This window comes from Lepisosteus platostomus, chromosome 22, assembly GCF_059453375.1.
Source record: "Lepisosteus platostomus isolate fLepPlt1 chromosome 22, fLepPlt1.hap1, whole genome shotgun sequence".
Lineage (NCBI taxonomy): Eukaryota > Metazoa > Chordata > Actinopteri > Semionotiformes > Lepisosteidae > Lepisosteus > Lepisosteus platostomus.
The window spans coordinates 2,053,598-2,075,874 of record NC_142632.1 but is presented as its reverse complement, the minus strand read 5'-3'; the positions used below and the strand labels follow the sequence as shown (position 1 = coordinate 2,075,874).

At 42.2% G+C, this 22,277-nt stretch overlaps 11 non-coding genes across 11 annotated transcripts; 3 read left to right on the top strand and 8 right to left on the bottom strand.

Moving 5' to 3' along the window:
- Positions 1-103: 103 nt before the first annotated feature.
- Positions 104-185, bottom strand: trnas-uga (transfer RNA serine (anticodon UGA)). The gene has a single exon. It is a non-coding gene; the product is annotated as a tRNA-Ser (tRNA).
- A 1,536-nt stretch (positions 186-1,721) lies between these two features.
- Positions 1,722-1,795, bottom strand: trnan-guu (transfer RNA asparagine (anticodon GUU)). Its single transcript has one exon. It is a non-coding gene; the product is annotated as a tRNA-Asn (tRNA).
- A 1,193-nt stretch (positions 1,796-2,988) lies between these two features.
- trnar-ucg (transfer RNA arginine (anticodon UCG)) lies at positions 2,989-3,061 on the top strand. The gene has a single exon. It is a non-coding gene; the product is annotated as a tRNA-Arg (tRNA).
- A 1,550-nt stretch (positions 3,062-4,611) lies between these two features.
- On the bottom strand, positions 4,612-4,693 carry trnas-uga (transfer RNA serine (anticodon UGA)). The gene has a single exon. It is a non-coding gene; the product is annotated as a tRNA-Ser (tRNA).
- Positions 4,694-6,229: 1,536 nt separating this feature from the next.
- trnan-guu (transfer RNA asparagine (anticodon GUU)) lies at positions 6,230-6,303 on the bottom strand. The gene has a single exon. It is a non-coding gene; the product is annotated as a tRNA-Asn (tRNA).
- A 1,193-nt stretch (positions 6,304-7,496) lies between these two features.
- trnar-ucg (transfer RNA arginine (anticodon UCG)) lies at positions 7,497-7,569 on the top strand. The gene has a single exon. It is a non-coding gene; the product is annotated as a tRNA-Arg (tRNA).
- A 1,550-nt stretch (positions 7,570-9,119) lies between these two features.
- On the bottom strand, positions 9,120-9,201 carry trnas-uga (transfer RNA serine (anticodon UGA)). The gene has a single exon. It is a non-coding gene; the product is annotated as a tRNA-Ser (tRNA).
- Positions 9,202-10,738: 1,537 nt separating this feature from the next.
- trnan-guu (transfer RNA asparagine (anticodon GUU)) lies at positions 10,739-10,812 on the bottom strand. Its single transcript has one exon. It is a non-coding gene; the product is annotated as a tRNA-Asn (tRNA).
- Positions 10,813-12,005: 1,193 nt separating this feature from the next.
- On the top strand, positions 12,006-12,078 carry trnar-ucg (transfer RNA arginine (anticodon UCG)). The gene has a single exon. It is a non-coding gene; the product is annotated as a tRNA-Arg (tRNA).
- Positions 12,079-20,207: 8,129 nt separating this feature from the next.
- trnas-uga (transfer RNA serine (anticodon UGA)) lies at positions 20,208-20,289 on the bottom strand. Its single transcript has one exon. It is a non-coding gene; the product is annotated as a tRNA-Ser (tRNA).
- A 963-nt stretch (positions 20,290-21,252) lies between these two features.
- Positions 21,253-21,334, bottom strand: trnas-gcu (transfer RNA serine (anticodon GCU)). The gene has a single exon. It is a non-coding gene; the product is annotated as a tRNA-Ser (tRNA).
- Between the last annotated feature and the right edge of the window lie 943 nt (positions 21,335-22,277).

Sequence of the window (22,277 nt, the reverse complement as noted above, 5' to 3'; positions counted from 1 at the left end):
ACAGGCTGTGGGTCCAGGCGATTTAGAGTGTTAAAGGTCCCAGCGAAAACGAAACGGCGCTGGTCCTTTTACACGCACGCACGCAACCAAATGCAAAGGACGCCGTAGTCGGCAGGATTTGAACCTGCGCGGGGAGACCCCAACGGATTTCAAGTCCGTCACCTTAACCACTCGGCCACGACTACAGCAAGCACCACGGCCGCTGCCTTCTTGCTACAATCGAACAGGGAGTGCGAGGCGGCGGCGGCAGCGGAGGCAACTTTTTTCAAGTTCGCTCTCCGTTTAAGAAACCTTTTACGCCATACGTGCAAGCACACACACACACACCTCAGAGGACTTAAGGGTGGCTTCAAGTTGGAATGATAAAGTCTCCCCGTTCGGACATGAAAACAGAACGTTCTTAGACAGAAAGCAATCAACAACAGAGACATCTGGACGACGATTTTAGTCACTGCACTTTGAATAGCATTTTTACTCCAGTTACAGGAGATGCACCAATGGCCCTTGACCTACGCTCTTACCAATGCCTTGAACATTCAAACAAAACAGCCCTCAAGTCCTGCGGTTTAATATAACGCTGTTACGTGTCGAGGCAGTATTTGACTCTGTCCTACCGTTGAGACACGGGGCGTATATGGAAATGAACACATGCTACGGATCGTCTCTAATCGGTCCCTACAGTTGGAAGGCTCCTTGAAGCGTGCACCCCCATCATTCATCTTTGCGCATCTGTGAAAGGTAGACTCTTGAGCAATGTTTGAGCCAGCTCTAAGGCAACTAGTGCTATTGGACAGACACCTCTGGAAGATCCTAAGAGTCTCTTAACACCACTTCCAGCAGCAAGCTTAATTGTTCGCTGGAGGTCTCCCACCCAGGTACTGACCAGGCAAAGAATCACCAGTACATTGAATGAGGAAGTTAATCCTGAAATCCAATTACATATCTCAAGGTAAGACAAATCCATAAGAACATGTCTTAGTATTACTTTGTTTACATTAGTATGGCACTGAGTTGGAGCTCCTCTTTAAGCTGTGGTTTAGTTTTGCATTCATGTGTTTCTAGAGCAGTTATTTATGGGGGTGGGTGGGTCTTCCACAGAGGCTCAGGACAAATCCCCCGCCTGAAAGTCTAATGTGTGCGTTCAGACAGTCACAGGTCAAGAGCCAGGCAGGAGGACAATGGACAGAAGAGCCAACGAACTAAAAATAAAAGAACAGATATGAAAAAGCCACCATCTTTTTCTTTTTGACATTTTCCGACTTTCATGCAAGCCAGGACAAAGTTGCTCGTAGCTACTTGTGGATTCAAATACTCTATCGAGTGCTTTGATGAGTTTTTGCAATTTGATTGTCGTCCTATCAGCCTGTTTCTGTTTTTTTTTTTCAATCTTGGGATGGAAAGTATGAGGGAAATGATGGAGCAATCAATAACCGCTCCGGAAAAATGGCAGAATGAAATGGTCCGTCACTAAGGACATTTGTGAAGCAGAGGAGTGACATCACCACAAAGGCGACACATTCTGCTGATGGTTTTGGTGAATAATGATTGAGGTGCGTTAAGAGAAAGGTAGCTGTGTCAGCATGCGTAGGCTGCAAAGGATCAAGCAAAGGTTTACTCCATGCTGAAAAGAGAAGAAAAGAAGCACAACGTTTCGACTGTGGAGCCTTCTGCGCCATCTTCTTTAGCGGTGATGATGTTTACATTGGAAAAACTGAGACATGCGTCCCTGGGTGGGCTTGAACCACCAACCTTTCGGTTAACAGCCGAACGCGCTAACCGATTGCGCCACAGAGACTGACGGCCGCTTGTGCTACCTACATTTGCAGGTTTATGGTCAAAGAAAACAATCACTTGCGCTTCTTGCAGCCGGCAATCTTTTTCCACTGACAACCAAGAAATGGATTTCATCTTTCACAAGCTGTATGGATTTCTTCAAAAACAAGTTATTCCAGAAAGGAAATGAATTCTTGCATTAAACTGAACCAAGCTGTACATGTTTGTCTGAAATGATACATTCGGCACAACAAGACACGGAGAGAGGCACCGCTGGTATTCAGACCCAGGATCGCCTGCTTACTAGGCGGGCACTTTAAGCCACTAGGGAACAGCGCCAGCGGAGCACCGCGCTTTTACAGACACTTGGACACATCTGCGTTCGGTGTGCACTTAACCTGCTCTCTGAACCCGTTGCCTCCGTCCCATTTAATAGCAGAACTGACGCCAAGAGAAATGATGAGAAATGGCATTTATCGGGCACTTTTCATATCCAAGGAGCTCAATGCCCTTGACACCTCCCCAAGGCGACAGAGCTGTGCATTCTTTGGCGACACCATTTTTTCTTTTGTTTAATTTCTATACTTATTGATAGAATAAAAACGATATGTCATGTACTGTAAGGGAAATGTCTCTTTTCATGGGGAAAGCTAGCACCAGCAAATGTTGTGTTTAGAAGAAGTGATTTAACATGACACGTGACCTAATTTACCGGAGCAAAAGCTCACCCAGCAAGCCCTGCTTTACTTCTACAGGAGAGAAGTACTGTAGAGTCTGCAAGATGTTCAGCTGGGTAGCTACGTCAGCATGCCTCGGCTGCAAAGGAACAAGTACTAGGTTTATTGCATGCTGAAAAGAGAAGAACGGAAACACAGCGTTTCGACTGTGAGGTCTTCTCACACCTGAAGAAGCCTCACACCTGTAAAAGGCTCCATGGTTTTCTTTCTTCTCTTTTCAACATGGAATACACCTATTGTCTGCAAGATGTGACAATTTCATGGTGTTTTGGAAGAAAACCTTTTTTCTTTGAATTCAAAATCAATCGGAATTTCAGCACAACACATCAACACTTTTTCTGTTTTAAGGAGATGATATTTTAAACCTGACAAAAATAGTAGGAAACACAAGTTTCTTGCTGTGAAAATTTAGATGGGGAAGTGTACTACTAGTAGCAGTGTAGAGCTCTCTGTGGTGGAGTGCAAGTGCATGTTCTATGGGCCAGTGGCGTAATGGATAACGCGTCTGACTTCGGATCAGAAGATTGTAGGTTCGAGTCCTGCCTGGCTCGTGAGGCTTTTAAACCTCTCAGGTTCCTAGGTAACAGGTTGCCGTCATGTATATGAACTATAGAAAAGCATTTGCCACAACCCGTAAATTAGCACGCAAGTGCGGGCTGGTGAACACAGAACTGTATGGAGATCATCTCCAGCTCCGAGCTCAATTGCAATGAAAAAACATGCAGAACAGAACTGGAGAGCAGCTGAATTTGTGCTCAGTAGGGTGGGGAGGACTCAGCATTGCTATTGTTCTAATTGGCATGAACTGCAGGGGATCTGAATCAGAACATGTCAGTCAGTTTGATCATTGCGTCAATATGTAGGCCACGTTAATACAGAATTATTACTTTGTCTGTCTCGTCTTTGTATATAGCTGAATGTCCCTGACAATTTCATGTTAGTTTTTAAGAACGACATTGGTGCTAATATATACATATATAGCATATAAGGAACACGTAAAAGTTTAGTCCATGCTGAAAAGATAAGAAAACCGCCACAACGTTTCATCTTGGAATAAATCTTTACTTGTTGTTTTGCAGCCTACCCATTCTGACCTAACTCCTCCCTTGAAATTCCCTAACAGATAAGGGTACGTAACGGCTCATGCGATGCTCAGTTGCAATTTGTCCCAAAACAAACAAGAACAGCAGCTGAGGGTTTGAGTTTGAACATGCACTGTATTAAAGCAGCTTTTATTTCCATTGATAAATGCTAGATATTCCTACAGAGATTCTCCAGGTGAGTAAGCGATTCCTGTTTCTGTTTCTATTTCTGTTTCATATATACAGTATATATATGTTACATGTGTCTCTGCAATAGTATAAATGTGTTATACACTATCAGGGGCTGCTTTTTTGTGCACCTCATCTACAACAAGGGTTTTTTTTTCATTTATGTTTGTGGACCTTCACCATTTGAGGAAGTGAGTTAGATAAGAAAGTTACAGGTATGGTGAGCAATGACTGACAAAGGCACGTACTGCGTATTCCTTACAGAAGTGTAAGCAATTTGTTCTAAAAAACACCGGCTAAAGTCCAACATCGTTAGCAATCTTATTACTTAAACAGAATTAACATCAATAAACTGTAAGGTGCTGGTACATGCGAGTAGATTTGATCTTCTATTAAACAAAAATGCAATTACAGCTCTAAAAAGGTCAACCTAGACTTCTGTAACAGATCTGTTCAGGTCATCGCTGTTTCTCTGACCTTGTGAGTCTTTGGAATTTTAAAAGTGTATTTTGCTTGCCTTTCATGTGGTCTGTGTACAAGTCACTGTGGCGTATGCGGTCCTACACAGCCTTGCTATAGACGTGACGAGCCTCCGCTATGTTGCAATGGAGAACAGGTTCAGTACGGAGCTGCCGAGAAAATTCAGCTGGAAAGCTCGTTGCAGAAAAGCATCGTTCTCTGTGTCCAGCGGCAAAGCGTCCATCGTGGGTGCTGAAGAATCGATTTCACAGGCTGTGGGTCCAGGCGATTTAGAGTGTTAAAGGTCCCAGCGAAAACGAAACGGCGCTGGTCCTTTTACACGCACGCACGCAACCAAATGCAAAGGACGCCGTAGTCGGCAGGATTTGAACCTGCGCGGGGAGACCCCAACGGATTTCAAGTCCGTCACCTTAACCACTCGGCCACGACTACAGCAAGCGCCACGGCCGCTGCCTTCTTGCTACAATCGAACAGGGAGTGCGAGGCGGCGGCGGCAGCGGAGGCAACTTTTTTCAAGTTCGCTCTCCGTTTAAGAAACCTTTTACGCCATACGTGCAAGCACACACACACACACCTCAGAGGACTTAAGGGTGGCTTCAAGTTGGAATGATAAAGTCTCCCCGTTCGGACATGAAAACAGAACGTTCTTAGACAGAAAGCAATCAACAACAGAGACATCTGGACGACGATTTTAGTCTCTGCACTTTGAATAGCATTTTTACTCCAGTTACAGGAGATGCACCAATGGCCCTTGACCTACGCTCTTACCAATGCCTTGAACATTCAAACAAAACAGCCCTCAAGTCCTGCGGTTTAATATAACGCTGTTACGTGTCGAGGCAGTATTTGACTCTGTCCTACCGTTGAGACACGGGGCGTATATGGAAATGAACACATGCTACGGATCGTCTCTAATCGGTCCCTACAGTTGGAAGGCTCCTTGAAGCGTGCACCCCCATCATTCATCTTTGCGCATCTGTGAAAGGTAGACTCTTGAGCAATGTTTGAGCCAGCTCTAAGGCAACTAGTGCTATTGGACAGACACCTCTGGAAGATCCTAAGAGTCTCTTAACACCACTTCCAGCAGCAAGCTTAATTGTTCGCTGGAGGTCTCCCACCCAGGTACTGACCAGGCAAAGAATCACCAGTACATTGAATGAGGAAGTTAATCCTGAAATCCAATTACATATCTCAAGGTAAGACAAATCCATAAGAACATGTCTTAGTATTACTTCGTTTACATTAGTATGGCACTGAGTTGGAGCTCCTCTTTAAGCTGTGGTTTAGTTTTGCATTCATGTGTTTCTAGAGCAGTTATTTATGGGGGTGGGTGGGTCTTCCACAGAGGCTCAGGACAAATCCCCCGCCTGAAAGTCTAATGTGTGCGTTCAGACAGTCACAGGTCAAGAGCCAGGCAGGAGGACAATGGACAGAAGAGCCAACGAACTAAAAATAAAAGAACAGATATGAAAAAGCCACCATCTTTTTCTTTTTGACATTTTCCGACTTTCATGCAAGCCAGGACAAAGTTGCTCGTAGCTACTTGTGGATTCAAATACTCTATCGAGTGCTTTGATGAGTTTTTGCAATTTGATTGTCGTCCTATCAGCCTGTTTCTGTTTTTTTTTTTCAATCTTGGGATGGAAAGTATGAGGGAAATGATGGAGCAATCAATAACCGCTCCGGAAAAATGGCAGAATGAAATGGTCCGTCACTAAGGACATTTGTGAAGCAGAGGAGTGACATCACCACAAAGGCGACACATTCTGCTGATGGTTTTGGTGAATAATGATTGAGGTGCGTTAAGAGAAAGGTAGCTGTGTCAGCATGCGTAGGCTGCAAAGGATCAAGCAAAGGTTTACTCCATGCTGAAAAGAGAAGAAAAGAAGCACAACGTTTCGACTGTGGAGCCTTCTGCGCCATCTTCTTTAGCGGTGATGATGTTTACATTGGAAAAACTGAGACATGCGTCCCTGGGTGGGCTTGAACCACCAACCTTTCGGTTAACAGCCGAACGCGCTAACCGATTGCGCCACAGAGACTGACGGCCGCTTGTGCTCCCTACATTTGCAGGTTTATGGTCAAAGAAAACAATCACTTGCGCTTCTTGCAGCCGGCAATCTTTTTCCACTGACAACCAAGAAATGGATTTCATCTTTCACAAGCTGTATGGATTTCTTCAAAAACAAGTTATTCCAGAAAGGAAATGAATTCTTGCATTAAACTGAACCAAGCTGTACATGTTTGTCTGAAATGATACATTCGGCACAACAAGACACGGAGAGAGGCACCGCTGGTATTCAGACCCAGGATCGCCTGCTTACTAGGCGGGCACTTTAAGCCACTAGGGAACAGCGCCAGCGGAGCACCGCGCTTTTACAGACACTTGGACACATCTGCGTTCGGTGTGCACTTAACCTGCTCTCTGAACCCGTTGCCTCCGTCCCATTTAATAGCAGAACTGACGCCAAGAGAAATGATGAGAAATGGCATTTATCGGGCACTTTTCATATCCAAGGAGCTCAATGCCCTTGACACCTCCCCAAGGCGACAGAGCTGTGCATTCTTTGGCGACACCATTTTTTCTTTTGTTTAATTTCTATACTTATTGATAGAATAAAAACGATATGTCATGTACTGTAAGGGAAATGTCTCTTTTCATGGGGAAAGCTAGCACCAGCAAATGTTGTGTTTAGAAGAAGTGATTTAACATGACACGTGACCTAATTTACCGGAGCAAAAGCTCACCCAGCAAGCCCTGCTTTACTTCTACAGGAGAGAAGTACTGTAGAGTCTGCAAGATGTTCAGCTGGGTAGCTACGTCAGCATGCCTCGGCTGCAAAGGAACAAGTACTAGGTTTATTGCATGCTGAAAAGAGAAGAACGGAAACACAGCGTTTCGACTGTGAGGTCTTCTCACACCTGAAGAAGCCTCACACCTGTAAAAGGCTCCATGGTTTTCTTTCTTCTCTTTTCAACATGGAATACACCTATTGTCTGCAAGATGTGACAATTTCATGGTGTTTTGGAAGAAAACCTTTTTTCTTTGAATTCAAAATCAATCGGAATTTCAGCACAACACATCAACACTTTTTCTGTTTTAAGGAGATGATATTTTAAACCTGACAAAAATAGTAGGAAACACAAGTTTCTTGCTGTGAAAATTTAGATGGGGAAGTGTACTACTAGTAGCAGTGTAGAGCTCTCTGTGGTGGAGTGCAAGCGCATGTTCTATGGGCCAGTGGCGTAATGGATAACGCGTCTGACTTCGGATCAGAAGATTGTAGGTTCGAGTCCTGCCTGGCTCGTGAGGCTTTTAAACCTCTCAGGTTCCTAGGTAACAGGTTGCCGTCATGTATATGAACTATAGAAAAGCATTTGCCACAACCCGTAAATTAGCACGCAAGTGCGGGCTGGTGAACACAGAACTGTATGGAGATCATCTCCAGCTCCGAGCTCAATTGCAATGAAAAAACATGCAGAACAGAACTGGAGAGCAGCTGAATTTGTGCTCAGTAGGGTGGGGAGGACTCAGCATTGCTATTGTTCTAATTGGCATGAACTGCAGGGGATCTGAATCAGAACATGTCAGTCAGTTTGATCATTGCGTCAATATGTAGGCCACGTTAATACAGAATTATTACTTTGTCTGTCTCGTCTTTGTATATAGCTGAATGTCCCTGACAATTTCATGTTAGTTTTTAAGAACGACATTGGTGCTAATATATACATATATAGCATATAAGGAACACGTAAAAGTTTAGTCCATGCTGAAAAGATAAGAAAACCGCCACAACGTTTCATCTTGGAATAAATCTTTACTTGTTGTTTTGCAGCCTACCCATTCTGACCTAACTCCTCCCTTGAAATTCCCTAACAGATAAGGGTACGTAACGGCTCATGCGATGCTCAGTTGCAATTTGTCCCAAAACAAACAAGAACAGCAGCTGAGGGTTTGAGTTTGAACATGCACTGTATTAAAGCAGCTTTTATTTCCATTGATAAATGCTAGATATTCCTACAGAGATTCTCCAGGTGAGTAAGCGATTCCTGTTTCTGTTTCTATTTCTGTTTCATATATACAGTATATATATGTTACATGTGTCTCTGCAATAGTATAAATGTGTTATACACTATCAGGGGCTGCTTTTTTGTGCACCTCATCTACAACAAGGGTTTTTTTTTCATTTATGTTTGTGGACCTTCACCATTTGAGGAAGTGAGTTAGATAAGAAAGTTACAGGTATGGTGAGCAATGACTGACAAAGGCACGTACTGCGTATTCCTTACAGAAGTGTAAGCAATTTGTTCTAAAAAACACCGGCTAAAGTCCAACATCGTTAGCAATCTTATTACTTAAACAGAATTAACATCAATAAACTGTAAGGTGCTGGTACATGCGAGTAGATTTGATCTTCTATTAAACAAAAATGCAATTACAGCTCTAAAAAGGTCAACCTAGACTTCTGTAACAGATCTGTTCAGGTCATCGCTGTTTCTCTGACCTTGTGAGTCTTTGGAATTTTAAAAGTGTATTTTGCTTGCCTTTCATGTGGTCTGTGTACAAGTCACTGTGGCGTATGCGGTCCTACACAGCCTTGCTATAGACGTGACGAGCCTCCGCTATGTTGCAATGGAGAACAGGTTCAGTACGGAGCTGCCGAGAAAATTCAGCTGGAAAGCTCGTTGCAGAAAAGCATCGTTCTCTGTGTCCAGCGGCAAAGCGTCCATCGTGGGTGCTGAAGAATCGATTTCACAGGCTGTGGGTCCAGGCGATTTAGAGTGTTAAAGGTCCCAGCGAAAACGAAACGGCGCTGGTCCTTTTACACGCACGCACGCAACCAAATGCAAAGGACGCCGTAGTCGGCAGGATTTGAACCTGCGCGGGGAGACCCCAACGGATTTCAAGTCCGTCACCTTAACCACTCGGCCACGACTACAGCAAACGCCGCGGCCGCTGCCTTCTTGCTACAATCGAACAGGGAGTGCGAGGCGGCGGCGGCAGCGGAGGCAACTTTTTTCAAGTTCGCTCTCCGTTTAAGAAACCTTTTACGCCATACGTGCAAGCACACACACACACACCTCAGAGGACTTAAGGGTGGCTTCAAGTTGGAATGATAAAGTCTCCCCGTTCGGACATGAAAACAGAACGTTCTTAGACAGAAAGCAATCAACAACAGAGACATCTGGACGACGATTTTAGTCACTGCACTTTGAATAGCATTTTTACTCCAGTTACAGGAGATGCACCAATGGCCCTTGACCTACGCTCTTACCAATGCCTTGAACATTCAAACAAAACAGCCCTCAAGTCCTGCGGTTTAATATAACGCTGTTACGTGTCGAGGCAGTATTTGACTCTGTCCTACCGTTGAGACACGGGGCGTATATGGAAATGAACACATGCTACGGATCGTCTCTAATCGGTCCCTACAGTTGGAAGGCTCCTTGAAGCGTGCACCCCCATCATTCATCTTTGCGCATCTGTGAAAGGTAGACTCTTGAGCAATGTTTGAGCCAGCTCTAAGGCAACTAGTGCTATTGGACAGACACCTCTGGAAGATCCTAAGAGTCTCTTAACACCACTTCCAGCAGCAAGCTTAATTGTTCGCTGGAGGTCTCCCACCCAGGTACTGACCAGGCAAAGAATCACCAGTACATTGAATGAGGAAGTTAATCCTGAAATCCAATTACATATCTCAAGGTAAGACAAATCCATAAGAACATGTCTTAGTATTACTTCGTTTACATTAGTATGGCACTGACTTGGAGCTCCTCTTTAAGCTGTGGTTTAGTTTTGCATTCATGTGTTTCTAGAGCAGTTATTTATGGGGGTGGGTGGGTCTTTCACAGAGGCTCAGGACAAATCCCCCGCCTGAAAGTCTAATGTGTGCGTTCAGACAGTCACAGGTCAAGAGCCAGGCAGGAGGACAATGGACAGAAGAGCCAACGAACTAAAAATAAAAGAACAGATATGAAAAAGCCACCATCTTTTTCTTTTTGACATTTTCCGACTTTCATGCAAGCCAGGACAAAGTTGCTCGTAGCTACTTGTGGATTCAAATACTCTATCGAGTGCTTTGATGAGTTTTTGCAATTTGATTGTCGTCCTATCAGCCTGTTTCTGTTTTTTTTTTTTCAATCTTGGGATGGAAAGTATGAGGGAAATGATGGAGCAATCAATAACCGCTCCGGAAAAATGGCAGAATGAAATGGTCCGTCACTAAGGACATTTGTGAAGCAGAGGAGTGACATCACCACAAAGGCGACACATTCTGCTGATGGTTTTGGTGAATAATGATTGAGGTGCGTTAAGAGAAAGGTAGCTGTGTCAGCATGCGTAGGCTGCAAAGGATCAAGCAAAGGTTTACTCCATGCTGAAAAGAGAAGAAAAGAAGCACAACGTTTCGACTGTGGAGCCTTCTGCGCCATCTTCTTTAGCGGTGATGATGTTTACATTGGAAAAACGGAGACATGCGTCCCTGGGTGGGCTTGAACCACCAACCTTTCGGTTAACAGCCGAACGCGCTAACCAATTGCGCCACAGAGACTGACGGCCGCTTGTGCTCCCTACATTTGCAGGTTTATGGTCAAAGAAAACAATCACTTGCGCTTCTTGCAGCCGGCAATCTTTTTCCACTGACAACCAAGAAATGGATTTCATCTTTCACAAGCTGTATGGATTTCTTCAAAAACAAGTTATTCCAGAAAGGAAATGAATTCTTGCATTAAACTGAACCAAGCTGTACATGTTTGTCTGAAATGAGACATTCGGCACAACAAGACACGGAGAGAGGCACCGCTGGTATTCAGACCCAGGATCGCCTGCTTACTAGGCGGGCACTTTAAGCCACTAGGGAACAGCGCCAGCGGAGCACCGCGCTTTTACAGACACTTGGACACACCTGCGTTCGGTGTGCACTTAACCTGCTCTCTGAACCCGTTGCCTCCGTCCCATTTAATAGCAGAACTGACGCCAAGAGAAATGATGAGAAATGGCATTTATCGGGCACTTTTCATGTCCAAGGAGCTCAATGCCCTTGACACCTCCCCAAGGCGACAGAGCTGTGCATTCTTTGGCGACACCATTTTTTCTTTTGTTTAATTTCTATACTTATTGATAGAATAAAAACGATATGTCATGTACTGTAAGGGAAATGTCTCTTTTCATGGGGAAAGCTAGCACCAGCAAATGTTGTGTTTAGAAGAAGTGATTTAACATGACACGTGACCTAATTTACCGGAGCAAAAGCTCACCCAGCAAGCCCTGCTTTACTTCTACAGGAGAGAAGTACTGTAGAGTCTGCAAGATGTTCAGCTGGGTAGCTACGTCAGCATGCCTCGGCTGCAAAGGAACAAGTACTAGGTTTATTGCATGCTGAAAAGAGAAGAACGGAAACACAGCGTTTCGACTGTGAGGTCTTCTCACACCTGAAGAAGCCTCACACCTGTAAAAGGCTCCATGGTTTTCTTTCTTCTCTTTTCAACATGGAATACACCTATTGTCTGCAAGATGTGACAATTTCATGGTGTTTTGGAAGAAAACCTTTTTTCTTTGAATTCAAAATCAATCGGAATTTCAGCACGACACATCAACACTTTTTCTGTTTTAAGGAGATGATATTTTAAACCTGATAAAAATAGTAGGAAACACAAGTTTCTTGCTGTGAAAATTTAGATGGGGAAGTGTACTACTAGTAGCAGTGTAGAGCTCTCTGTGGTGGAGTGCAAGCGCATGTTCTATGGGCCAGTGGCGTAATGGATAACGCGTCTGACTTCGGATCAGAAGATTGTAGGTTCGAGTCCTGCCTGGCTCGTGAGGCTTTTAAACCTCTCAGGTTCCTCGGTAACAGGTTGCCGTCATGTATATGAACTATAGAAAAGCATCTGCCACAACCCGTAAATTAGCACGCAAGTGCGGGCTGGTGAACACAGAACTGTATGGAGATCATCTCCAGCTCCGAGCTCAATTGCAATGAAAAAACATGAAGAACAGAACTGGAGAGCAGCTGAATTTGTGCTCGGTAGGGTGGGGAGGACTCAGCATTGCTATTGTTCTAATTGGCATGAACTGCAGGGGATCTGAATCAGAACATGTCAGTTAGTTCGATCATTGCGTCAGTATGTAGGCCACGTTAATACAGAATTATTACTTTGTCTGTCTCGTCTTTGTATATAGCTGAATGTCCCTGACAATTTCATGTTAGTTTTTAAGAACGACATTGGTGCTAATATATACATATATAGCATATAAGGAACACGTAAAAGTTTAGTCCATGCTGAAAAGATAAGAAAACCGCCACAACGTTTCATCTTGGAATAAATCTTTACTTGTTGTTTTGCAGCCTACCCATTCTGACCTAACTCCTCCCTTGAAATTCCCTAACAGATAAGGGTACGTAACGGCTCATGCGATGCTCAGTTGCAATTTGTCCCAAAACAAACAAGAACAGCAGCTGAGGGTTTCAGTTTGAACATGCACTGTATTAAAGCAGCTTTTATTTCCATTGATAAATGCTAGATATTCCTACAGAGATTCTCCAGGTGAGTAAGCGATTCCTGTTTCTGTTTCTATTTCTGTTTCATATATATATATACAGTATATATACAGTATTGTACTATTATTATATAATTCGTTACACTGTGGCTGTGTTGTGTGTGTTAAGCTGCTGTTGCACTGCAATTTCCCTCACGGGATCAATAAAGTATCTATCTATAAGAAGACATTACCAACAACGACCACAAGATGGAGATATTGTCTAGACATTACCAACAACGACCACAAGATGGAGATATTGTCCAAAGAGGCAAGAAGGGCAAAGCCGCGATAAGGTAAAATCATTTTTTGTAAGAGATTGGTGTCAGAATGCACATCCGTATCCCAAACAGAATCTCTAGTAAAATATGATCATTTGTGAAACAGGCAAATGAGTGTCTGCTACAATATGATTGCTACAGATGCAGCCATTCAAAATGTGCGGGAGATACTGCATTATTTTCCGGTACGCTGTACGCAGTCTACCGCGAGTTACCGGTAAATACCGCGAGTTACCGGTAAATACCGCTAGCAAAATAATAGTATCCGGAATTTCCGCAAGGTGGAGCTAATAAAGCTCAACTTCTCATGTTTGAGCTGTAGCCATCAAAGTCTTTAATGAAGATATTACTAATAGTATTAATAATAAATGACCTTGGACAAGCTGTAAACTCAAAGTATTGCCCTGGTCCACATTATTTTTTTCACTGACCTTCTTTGTAAAAGTAACACCACAGCATTTCGCAATCACGCATTTTTTTCCAATCATGCAAAGTACAGTAATTTTTGAGAATCGATTCACCATGCCTTTCACATGCTCATAAAAGAGATTGATTTAGGAACATAAACATATTACCGTATGCAAACTGTACTGTATACAGTTTGTATATGTATATGTATATGTATATGTATATGTATATTTAATGTCTTAACTGTGCCCGTTTAAGTATTGAATATTTATATGGAATTTTACCACTGAAGGGAAATCTTAGTGCCTGAGCATAAAAAGAATAGGAGCGTAATGCAACGCGTGTGAAGGCCATAAACGATATTAATTTTGGAACATAAACATACAGTATATGGCTGGTCTCGGTACTTTAAAGAAAACATACACGAAACATGGTTTCATTATGACCAGAATCGGTCTTGAGATATTTTTAACTTGATTTACAGTATTTGAGAGGTATGTCTTGACACCGATACTACGTAAATACTCCTCACGTATATGTTTCTAGGTTTATATTATGCATTTCATACGGTCAAATTGCTTTTGAGCAACTGATAAGAAGCGCGAAACGGTATGCCCAGGGCGTTTTAGTTTTTGTTTTGTTTTAATGCAGTGCAGTGGATTGATTAGAGATATCAAGTACATACAAGTCATTTTTTAAATGTTGTAGTTCGTCTTGTAAAAATGTTACGAGTACATCATCTGTCAACAATTACACAGGTTCTGTTTCCATATTGCGGTTTTTGGTTACGTAATACTATTTTCTAATTTCACGTTGTGAATATATGATTTGGGCAAACAGAGCCGCAAAGAAGTACATTATGGGTTGTTGTTGTTTTTTTGCAGTTTTATCTAAAATAAGCGATGCTTAAACCTTTGTCTGATTCTTGTGAAACTATCCACACGACAGTTACCTAGGAGTTGACTTCAGTGATGTCACTGATGGGATGTTTCTAAAAATCCATCCTCTGTAAAACATCTTCTCTAGTTGTTCTGCATATGTATTCGCTAATGAAGCTGTGTGTTCTGAGCCTGGTTCTCTACATTTCTGTATGAACCAGCTTAGAGGGCTAAAGACAGCTTGTGTTTAAATTGAGTGTAAGGTAATTTATGCTTCTAAAGTCATGGTCAGCATTTATTATTGTACTGTGCTGTAAACTTCTTCTGTGCCTAATTACATTATTTTATAGTCGATAATGTTTCTGTAGTGCTTTTTCAGCCCTCAGCATGTGACTGCGCTGGTGGTGCTGTGGGTTAGGTTCCTGACTTCTATGTCACATGGTCTCTGGTTGAATCTCATGGAACTATGACTTTAATTTTTAACAAACATTTCTTTGAAAAAATGAAACATTTCCCTTGGTCAGAGATTAAATAAAACCTCACTCGCATCAAAACAAATTTATATTTCTAAATATCACAACATGATCGAATTTACGTCTTTTTAATAACAATGAATAGTCACCTATGCGTTACAAAATAAACATTTATATTGATTTGAATCGAGTTTTGATTTAAATCGTAAACGCGTGTTTAAAGGCGATATACTGTATAAAAGCGCTGATTCTTATGGAATGTGTTTGGCCGGGGATTCAAAATAATTATTTTTTTTAATCGCGTATCTAAGGAAAATTGCAGTATAACTTTGTTCATGCACAAACAGTGGCATGTTACATTATAATTTGGGTGTCTCCTCTTGCCAGAAAGCTCTAAATTGGATTTTGAGTGCGGTTTTTGACTTTTTCTAAATTGCAACCCATAAATAAAGCTGATACAGTTTAGACTTACTGTATTCTAAACTGTATTACAACATCACATTGGACAATGCAACGTAAATTGCAAAAATGCACTTGGAATCTGTCCAAGCCCTACTACGAAAATTATTAAAACTGCGACACTTATCATTCATCTTTAAATAAACTTTATTTTATATAGCGTTTTAAGCGAATAGGTAATTAGATTGCTCATAAACCTAATCGCTTTTTCTACATAAACACAGCGTGATTGCTCTCTGAAAATGCTTTTTTCTTTATATTAAGGCTCAGATTTCAACTATAGATTGTATTATTATAAACTTTCTTGGAAAAATGTCTTTTATGTAAACCATGTTTGCTATTAATTCATTTAGGGCTAAAATACGTTCATTGTCTTCCAATCGAGTCGAGTTGACATTGGAAGCTTGCCACGCCCGGACTGTTACACCAACGCATTAGCATGTTGAAGCGATTTCATTGAGGAGGCCATCTACTAGTTAACACTGTACTTCCTACTTTGAAAACACCTGTGAAATTGGTTTAATTCGTCACAGCCAGCACTCCGGCAGAGAGGGGGGTTGTACTCGTTAATGTCTGATGACATACAAGTGGAAAGATTACAGATTTTAATCGTTTTTTTTCTGAACCAGGGAAAATCTGATCATGTTTCTCTATAACAATAATAAAAAACTTTATTTTAAATTATTTTACATATCCCGCTTGCACATCGCACGACTTTAATAAATCTATTCTTTATTAATACTAAATAAATAATACTAAAAATACTACAGCAAAGAGGTCACTTGATTTTTGGAATAATTCCAAATAGCACAATGATCCGCTGGCATTCCTGAAGTCTGTTTAGTGCATAATCTTCCAAATACAATCACTAAGCAATTATAAGAATTATACCATCCTATTTCTTTGTGATGTCCTGTAAAAACTAAACCTATTTTTATAAGGCTTTTACTCAAAAGGTTTCCAAACACACAAAGCATTTGTGACGTACTATAGTATTTCTAAAGGTTACTGGTACAACATCAATCATTAAAGCTTAACAATAAAGTTTAGATTGCTGACTATGGACTAACTACATTAACTAACTGCAATGCAACATTATACATTTTACAAGAATATCTGGTTGAATTCTTGCATTTGTAGCCAATTTAATGCGAGAGAAATAAGCCAATTTAATTATTTCACAAAAAATAATGTAATATAAAATGGATGTTTTTAACTTTATTGTAGTGTTTTAGAAACTAATATGTCTTCAAAAATGGTTGTTTTTCACTCCTAGGAATGAAAGCTGTTGTTATATGATGTTTATTTTCAAATTTGGAAAAATCAAAGGATTCTAGCTTTCTCCCCTTGCAGGCATCGGACACAGAGAACCTCATGGTTTTCCTAAAAATCATTTTTTATGTTCCCTGGTGTTCCAAACTTAGTTTTAATTTGTTATTATGTTAAAAACAGGGTAATAAATTTCTAATTGGACTATAAATAATGTCATATTGTCTGCTATAAAACTGATGTTTTCAACTCTATTGTAGAGATTCTAGAATCATCTAATAGAGAATTGAAATAAAAAAAGGGCATAAGAAAACATTACCAACAACGACCACAAGATGGAGATATTGTCTAGACATTACCAACAACGACCACAAGATGGAGATATTGTCCAAAAAGGCAAGAAGGGCAAAGCCGCGATAAGGTAAAATCATTTTTTGAAAGAGATTGCTGTCAGAATGCACAACTGAATCCCAAACAGAATCTCTAGTCAAATATGATCATTTGTGAAACAGGCAAATGAGTCTCTCAGGTGCCCATTGCTCATTTTCAGACACATTTATGCAATACTTTCACCATGCGTTGAGCAATAGGGATTAAAGATACCAGAGGTAAGGTTTAAAAGTGATTCTGAGGTGCAACACATCAGCAATACAGCTAGGCATCTGAAATGCGGGGTTTGAGAGCCCTTCAGGGAACACCGTACCCTAAAGGTACCAGAAGTCCAGTAGTATAAGCATTAAGTCACTGTCACCCCTGTTACAATGTGATTGCTACATATCTTCATTTCTTTGGTTTTTAAGGAGTAAGAGTGCAGGGGGTCTAAATCTGCGATCCAGTGTGTTGAAGTATTTCACAACATTACCTGTAGCCCGTATGGAAATAAATACTAATTCTGATTATTGCCCTGGGCATGTACCAATAAATCACTGAGCATATATATATATATCACTGTGTTGAAGCTAGAGACCTGTATGTAATATTATGGTGCTAAAATGTCATTTTCACATATATTAATGTAATAAATGATTGCTTATGCTTTATAAACAAATCTAATTAAAATAAATGATTAAGTTTTGTATTTATCTTGTACCATAGAACATGATTTTCTTTGTATTTCAAGCCCACAAAGTGTCCAAATGACGCACTACATGATATAAGGAAGATTATCACATGCATATCGGTATTATCTTTCTTATGAAAATGCATTCCTTTCATTACCTTTTACTTTTTAAAATGAACTCAAATTGTGTATAATGTAATAATTTAAGTAGAAGTGCTTCACTGCTCTATGCCGTCTGGAAATAAATCCTCAGACTACTTACTGCCCTGGGCATGTACCAATAAATTACAGGAGCACATCTATATATCACTGCGTTGAAGCAGGAGACACACAATCACTGCAAACACATCCTAAATACAGTGTTCTAGCACCTTTGACCTCATCCAGAACATATCATTTCTTGAAAGGGATTGCTGTCCGAATGCACATCTGAATCCCAAACAGAATCTCTAGTAAAATACGATCATTTGTGAAACAGGCAAATGACTGTCTCAGGGGCCCATTCCTCATTCTCAAGACACATGTATGCAGTACGTACACCATGCATTGAGCAATAGGGATTAAAGACACCACAGCTAAGGTTAGAAGTCATTCTGACTATATTCTAAAATATTGGACTCATATTCTTATGATGGCAGACATGATGCTGCGTTTAAAACCGGGGTTAATGGACATTATATGACTGTCAATTCTGTTTTGTTTTGGAGACTCTTGGCTGCCTATATGGTACACTGCAGCGTGAAGGAATTATTTTCCAAAACTGTGTCAGCTCAAAAGTTGTAAGAGAACCTCTCCAGCTGCTTTAACTCTCTTCATTTTTGTCATTTAATTGTCTGTCGGCACTATGTGGCAGCGTTGCATGACAACCCCTCTCACCACGGAAAGGAACCTAACAGCTTTGGTAAGAGAGGAGAAAAGGACCTGGCCAGTAAGGGGCACGAACCCGTGACTTTGGCGTTATTAGCACCATGCTCTAACCAACTCAGCTAACCGGCCTCACGACAGTGGTTCTCTCTGTGCTGCAAAAAATCGAACTCAGGGAATTTCTTTTGCCCTCCTTTGAATAGAAAGCCGTGTAATTCAGTGTACGGGCTTTCTCATGCAGTTTCATGGTTCTTGTAACCCAAATCCTACACTGGCCTGAAGTGCCCCCCATTTCACAGAATTTTTCAGCTGATTTAAAATGTACCTAAAGGAGAAGCATTATTGAAGACGATCAATTACCAAGAGCTTTTGTCAAAGGTTTTGGTGGTCATTTTTAATGACCACAGAGCGATGTGACCTCGGTTTTACATCTCATCCAAAAGACAGCGCCCTTTTACAACACAGTGTCTCCGTCACTATGCTGGGGCATTGGGACCCGCACAGACCTCAGGGTGAGCGCCCCACCGCCGGCACCATTAACACCGCTTCCAGCTGGAAGCTTTGTTTTTCCCTGTAGCTCACCCTCATCCGGGTACTGACCTGGCTCACACCTGCTTAGCTTCAGTGGGTTTTCAGTTGCGAGTTGCAAGGGGATGCAAGTGATGGAGCAGCTAGCTGCAAAAGCCACTGCATTGGCGGGGAATCAAAGCCGAGCCTCCCGCGTGGCAGGCGAGAATTCTACCACTGAACCACCAATGCTCAGAACCCGGGCCTTCAAAAAAGACGCTTTTTTGGTGCTCTGTGCAAAAAGCGTCGACATCTGCTTCCAGCTGTAAAATGCCATTCGCGGACGCTGAAGAACTTATTTGCAAGGGAGCGGGTACAAGCAATTTGGCATTTTAAAACCACCAGGAACACCGAACAGGCGCGCTTCTTTGCTTGCGCCGAAACACAACGACAGGAGGTGGACAACGTAGTCGGCAGGATTCGAACCTCTTTCTGTCTATTATATACTAAATGTTCTCTTGTCTGTCTCTTGTTTGTATAGAACTGAATGTCCCTGACAATGTACTGTTAGTTTTAATTGAAGAACGGCATTTGTGTTCAAATATATCAGACAAGTTTACGTAACTGCTCATGCGACACTCAGTTGTAATTAGTCAAGAAATAAAGTCGAACAACAGCTGCGGGTTTGATTCTGAACGTATCAGATTGCAGCACCTTTTACTTCCATTGACAAATGATAGAGATTCGAAGAGAGATCCTTCAGACCAGCAAGCAAACCCACGGCTATTTCGGTTTTCTATCTAGGCAACGTTGGTGTCTGCAATAGCATACATGAAAGCGTGATGCAATTTCTGTGGCTAAATTTGTTGCACGTCATGCACAGTAAGAGTGTTTCTAACACCAAATAAAAAGTCAACAATTAGCGATCACGCCTTCTCCTCAGTTAACCCACTGAAACCCTTGCTGTTAACAGTTCTTTAATGCATGCTTTACGAGCACCTACATATTGTGTCGGTTCTTTCAGTTTTATTCATTAGGTTTTCAAAGGCATAAGTAGAACACCAGAGGTGCGAACGCAAGATGTGTGGTTATCTGAAGAACTCATTTCCATGGCAGCGGGGCCAAGCTATTTAGTGTTTTTATAGTACCAGGGAAGGAGAAGCGGCACTTCACCTTTGCCGCGCAGGCACAAGGAGACGTGCGGCAGACGCCGTAGTCGGCAGGATTCGAACCTGAGCGGGGAGTCCTCAATGGATTTCAAGTCCATCGCCTTAACTACTCGGCCACAACTACAGTGAGCTCGCCGCCGCCGCATTCCTCCTCCGGAGTGCGAGGTGTCTGCGGAAACCTTTTTAAAGTCGCTCTCCGTTAAAAAAAAAATACCTTTCACAAGATACATGCCGGCAGACAGACACGCCTCAGAGGGTTTAAGGCTGGCTTCACGTTCAAATGATAAAGTCTCACCGTCCGGATGTCAAAATGCAACTTTGGCAGACAGAAAAAAAACATCAACAAACCACAAATGTGGACAAGGATTTTACAAGCTGCACCACACTGCACTTTCAAAAGCATTTACATTCGTGTTAGACGCAGGAATTGTCCTTGTTTTGCGCGCTTACGAACGCCATACAAATAAAACAGGTCTACGGGTCTGAAACCTGCTCCACGGAAAACAGTTCTGTTGCGCTTTTGATCAAAGGGAGATTCTCTGTTCTTACTTTTTCATGACATAACACCCAAAGGGGCTTCTTTGGAGCTGGATTCCAACCAGCATCCTAAAGTTTCTTGGTCGTATCCTTTACAGTCCTCTGTTCGGTCGACATGGAACAGAAGGGGGCAGCTTTCCTCACACATACAGTGCAGTTCTGCATCAGACCTCTAACTCGTTTCCTTAGCTTGGATTTAAGCCACGAAGCAGGCTTCTACTGTATAAACGTCTAGAGGAATCACAAACTATTTGAGAGGCCATCATCCCAGGGGGAACTGACAAAGTCTATCCCTAAACACCTAGCGCAGTCTCTCGAGAGACTGTCAAAAATCGCTTTCTCCGTTTGTGCTGCAAGTAAGTGAAAATGCGGTCTCAACCCAGAGCCACTTGGCAGCAGCGGCACGTAAATACTGTTACTGCCACTGCTCGATACCGACGTTAGCCTACTATACCATGTTCAGCCACCGCTAGAAAATGTACAGCTCTAGTACTGGAGCAAACAGAAGGAGGGCCAACATCTAACAGGCACACGTGTCAGACATAGAGAGCGCCGAGGATGGGATTCGAACCCATGCGTGCAGAGCACAATGGATTAGCAGTCCATCGCCTTAACCACTCGGCCACCTCGTCAATGAAACTGGGCTGTCCAGACACGGGTTGGCACGCTCCAGATGATCTTTTTCTTTTTTTTCCCTCGTACTCGAGGGTCCTTTTCCTGTTCCACATGCTATTTCAACATTTTCCTTGGGAGATGTCAAGCCAGCAAGCCACTGCTGTGGTTCAGTGGCCAGTGTGGAGTTCAGTGGCCCTGTTGTACACAGAAAGCACATTGAGCTCCTTGGACATGAAAAGTTCCAGATAAAAGCCATTTGTCATCCTTTCTCTTGGTGTCGATGTTGCTATTGTATGTAAAGGTGGCAACTTGCTCAGCGAGCAGGCGGAGCACACACCGAATGCAGATGTGTCTGAGTGGTGTGTCCAAGTGGCTGCAAAAAAACAGTACTCCCGGGGCGCCGTGGCTTAGTTGGTTAAAGCGCCTGTCTAGTAAACAAGAAATCCTGGGTCCGAATCCCAGCGGTGCCTTTTTTTGTGCTGTGTTCTCGAACAGAACTGGTCATTATGGACAACCGCATACGCCTAGACTTAATTAAATGCAAGTATTCATTTCCTGTCTTGAACGACTTGTTTTTCTTAAAATGGATGCAACTTGCAAAACATGAAATACAAACCTCGCTAATCAGCGCTCGCGGCTGGCAAAAAAAAAAGAAGTCAGCAATGTTTTTTTTTCTTTAACCTTAACCCTGCTAATGGAGAAGAGTTAAACGACCGAGTCTATGCAGCTTAAACGGTGCTCACGTCGGGTTCTTAGCTGAAAGGGTGATAAATCCCGCTCACCCCAGTCCTTAATCTTTTAAAAGGATACAAAATTGAACCTAGTCGCCACATCACATACATCCTGTTCAACGATAAAAAGGTGACATCTATCCTCGATCCAGAGTAAATCCCACGTTGAGGGCATATTTTTTTCCACTTTACCATGAGTCGGGCTCGGCTGCACAGAGGCGAGAGCAGA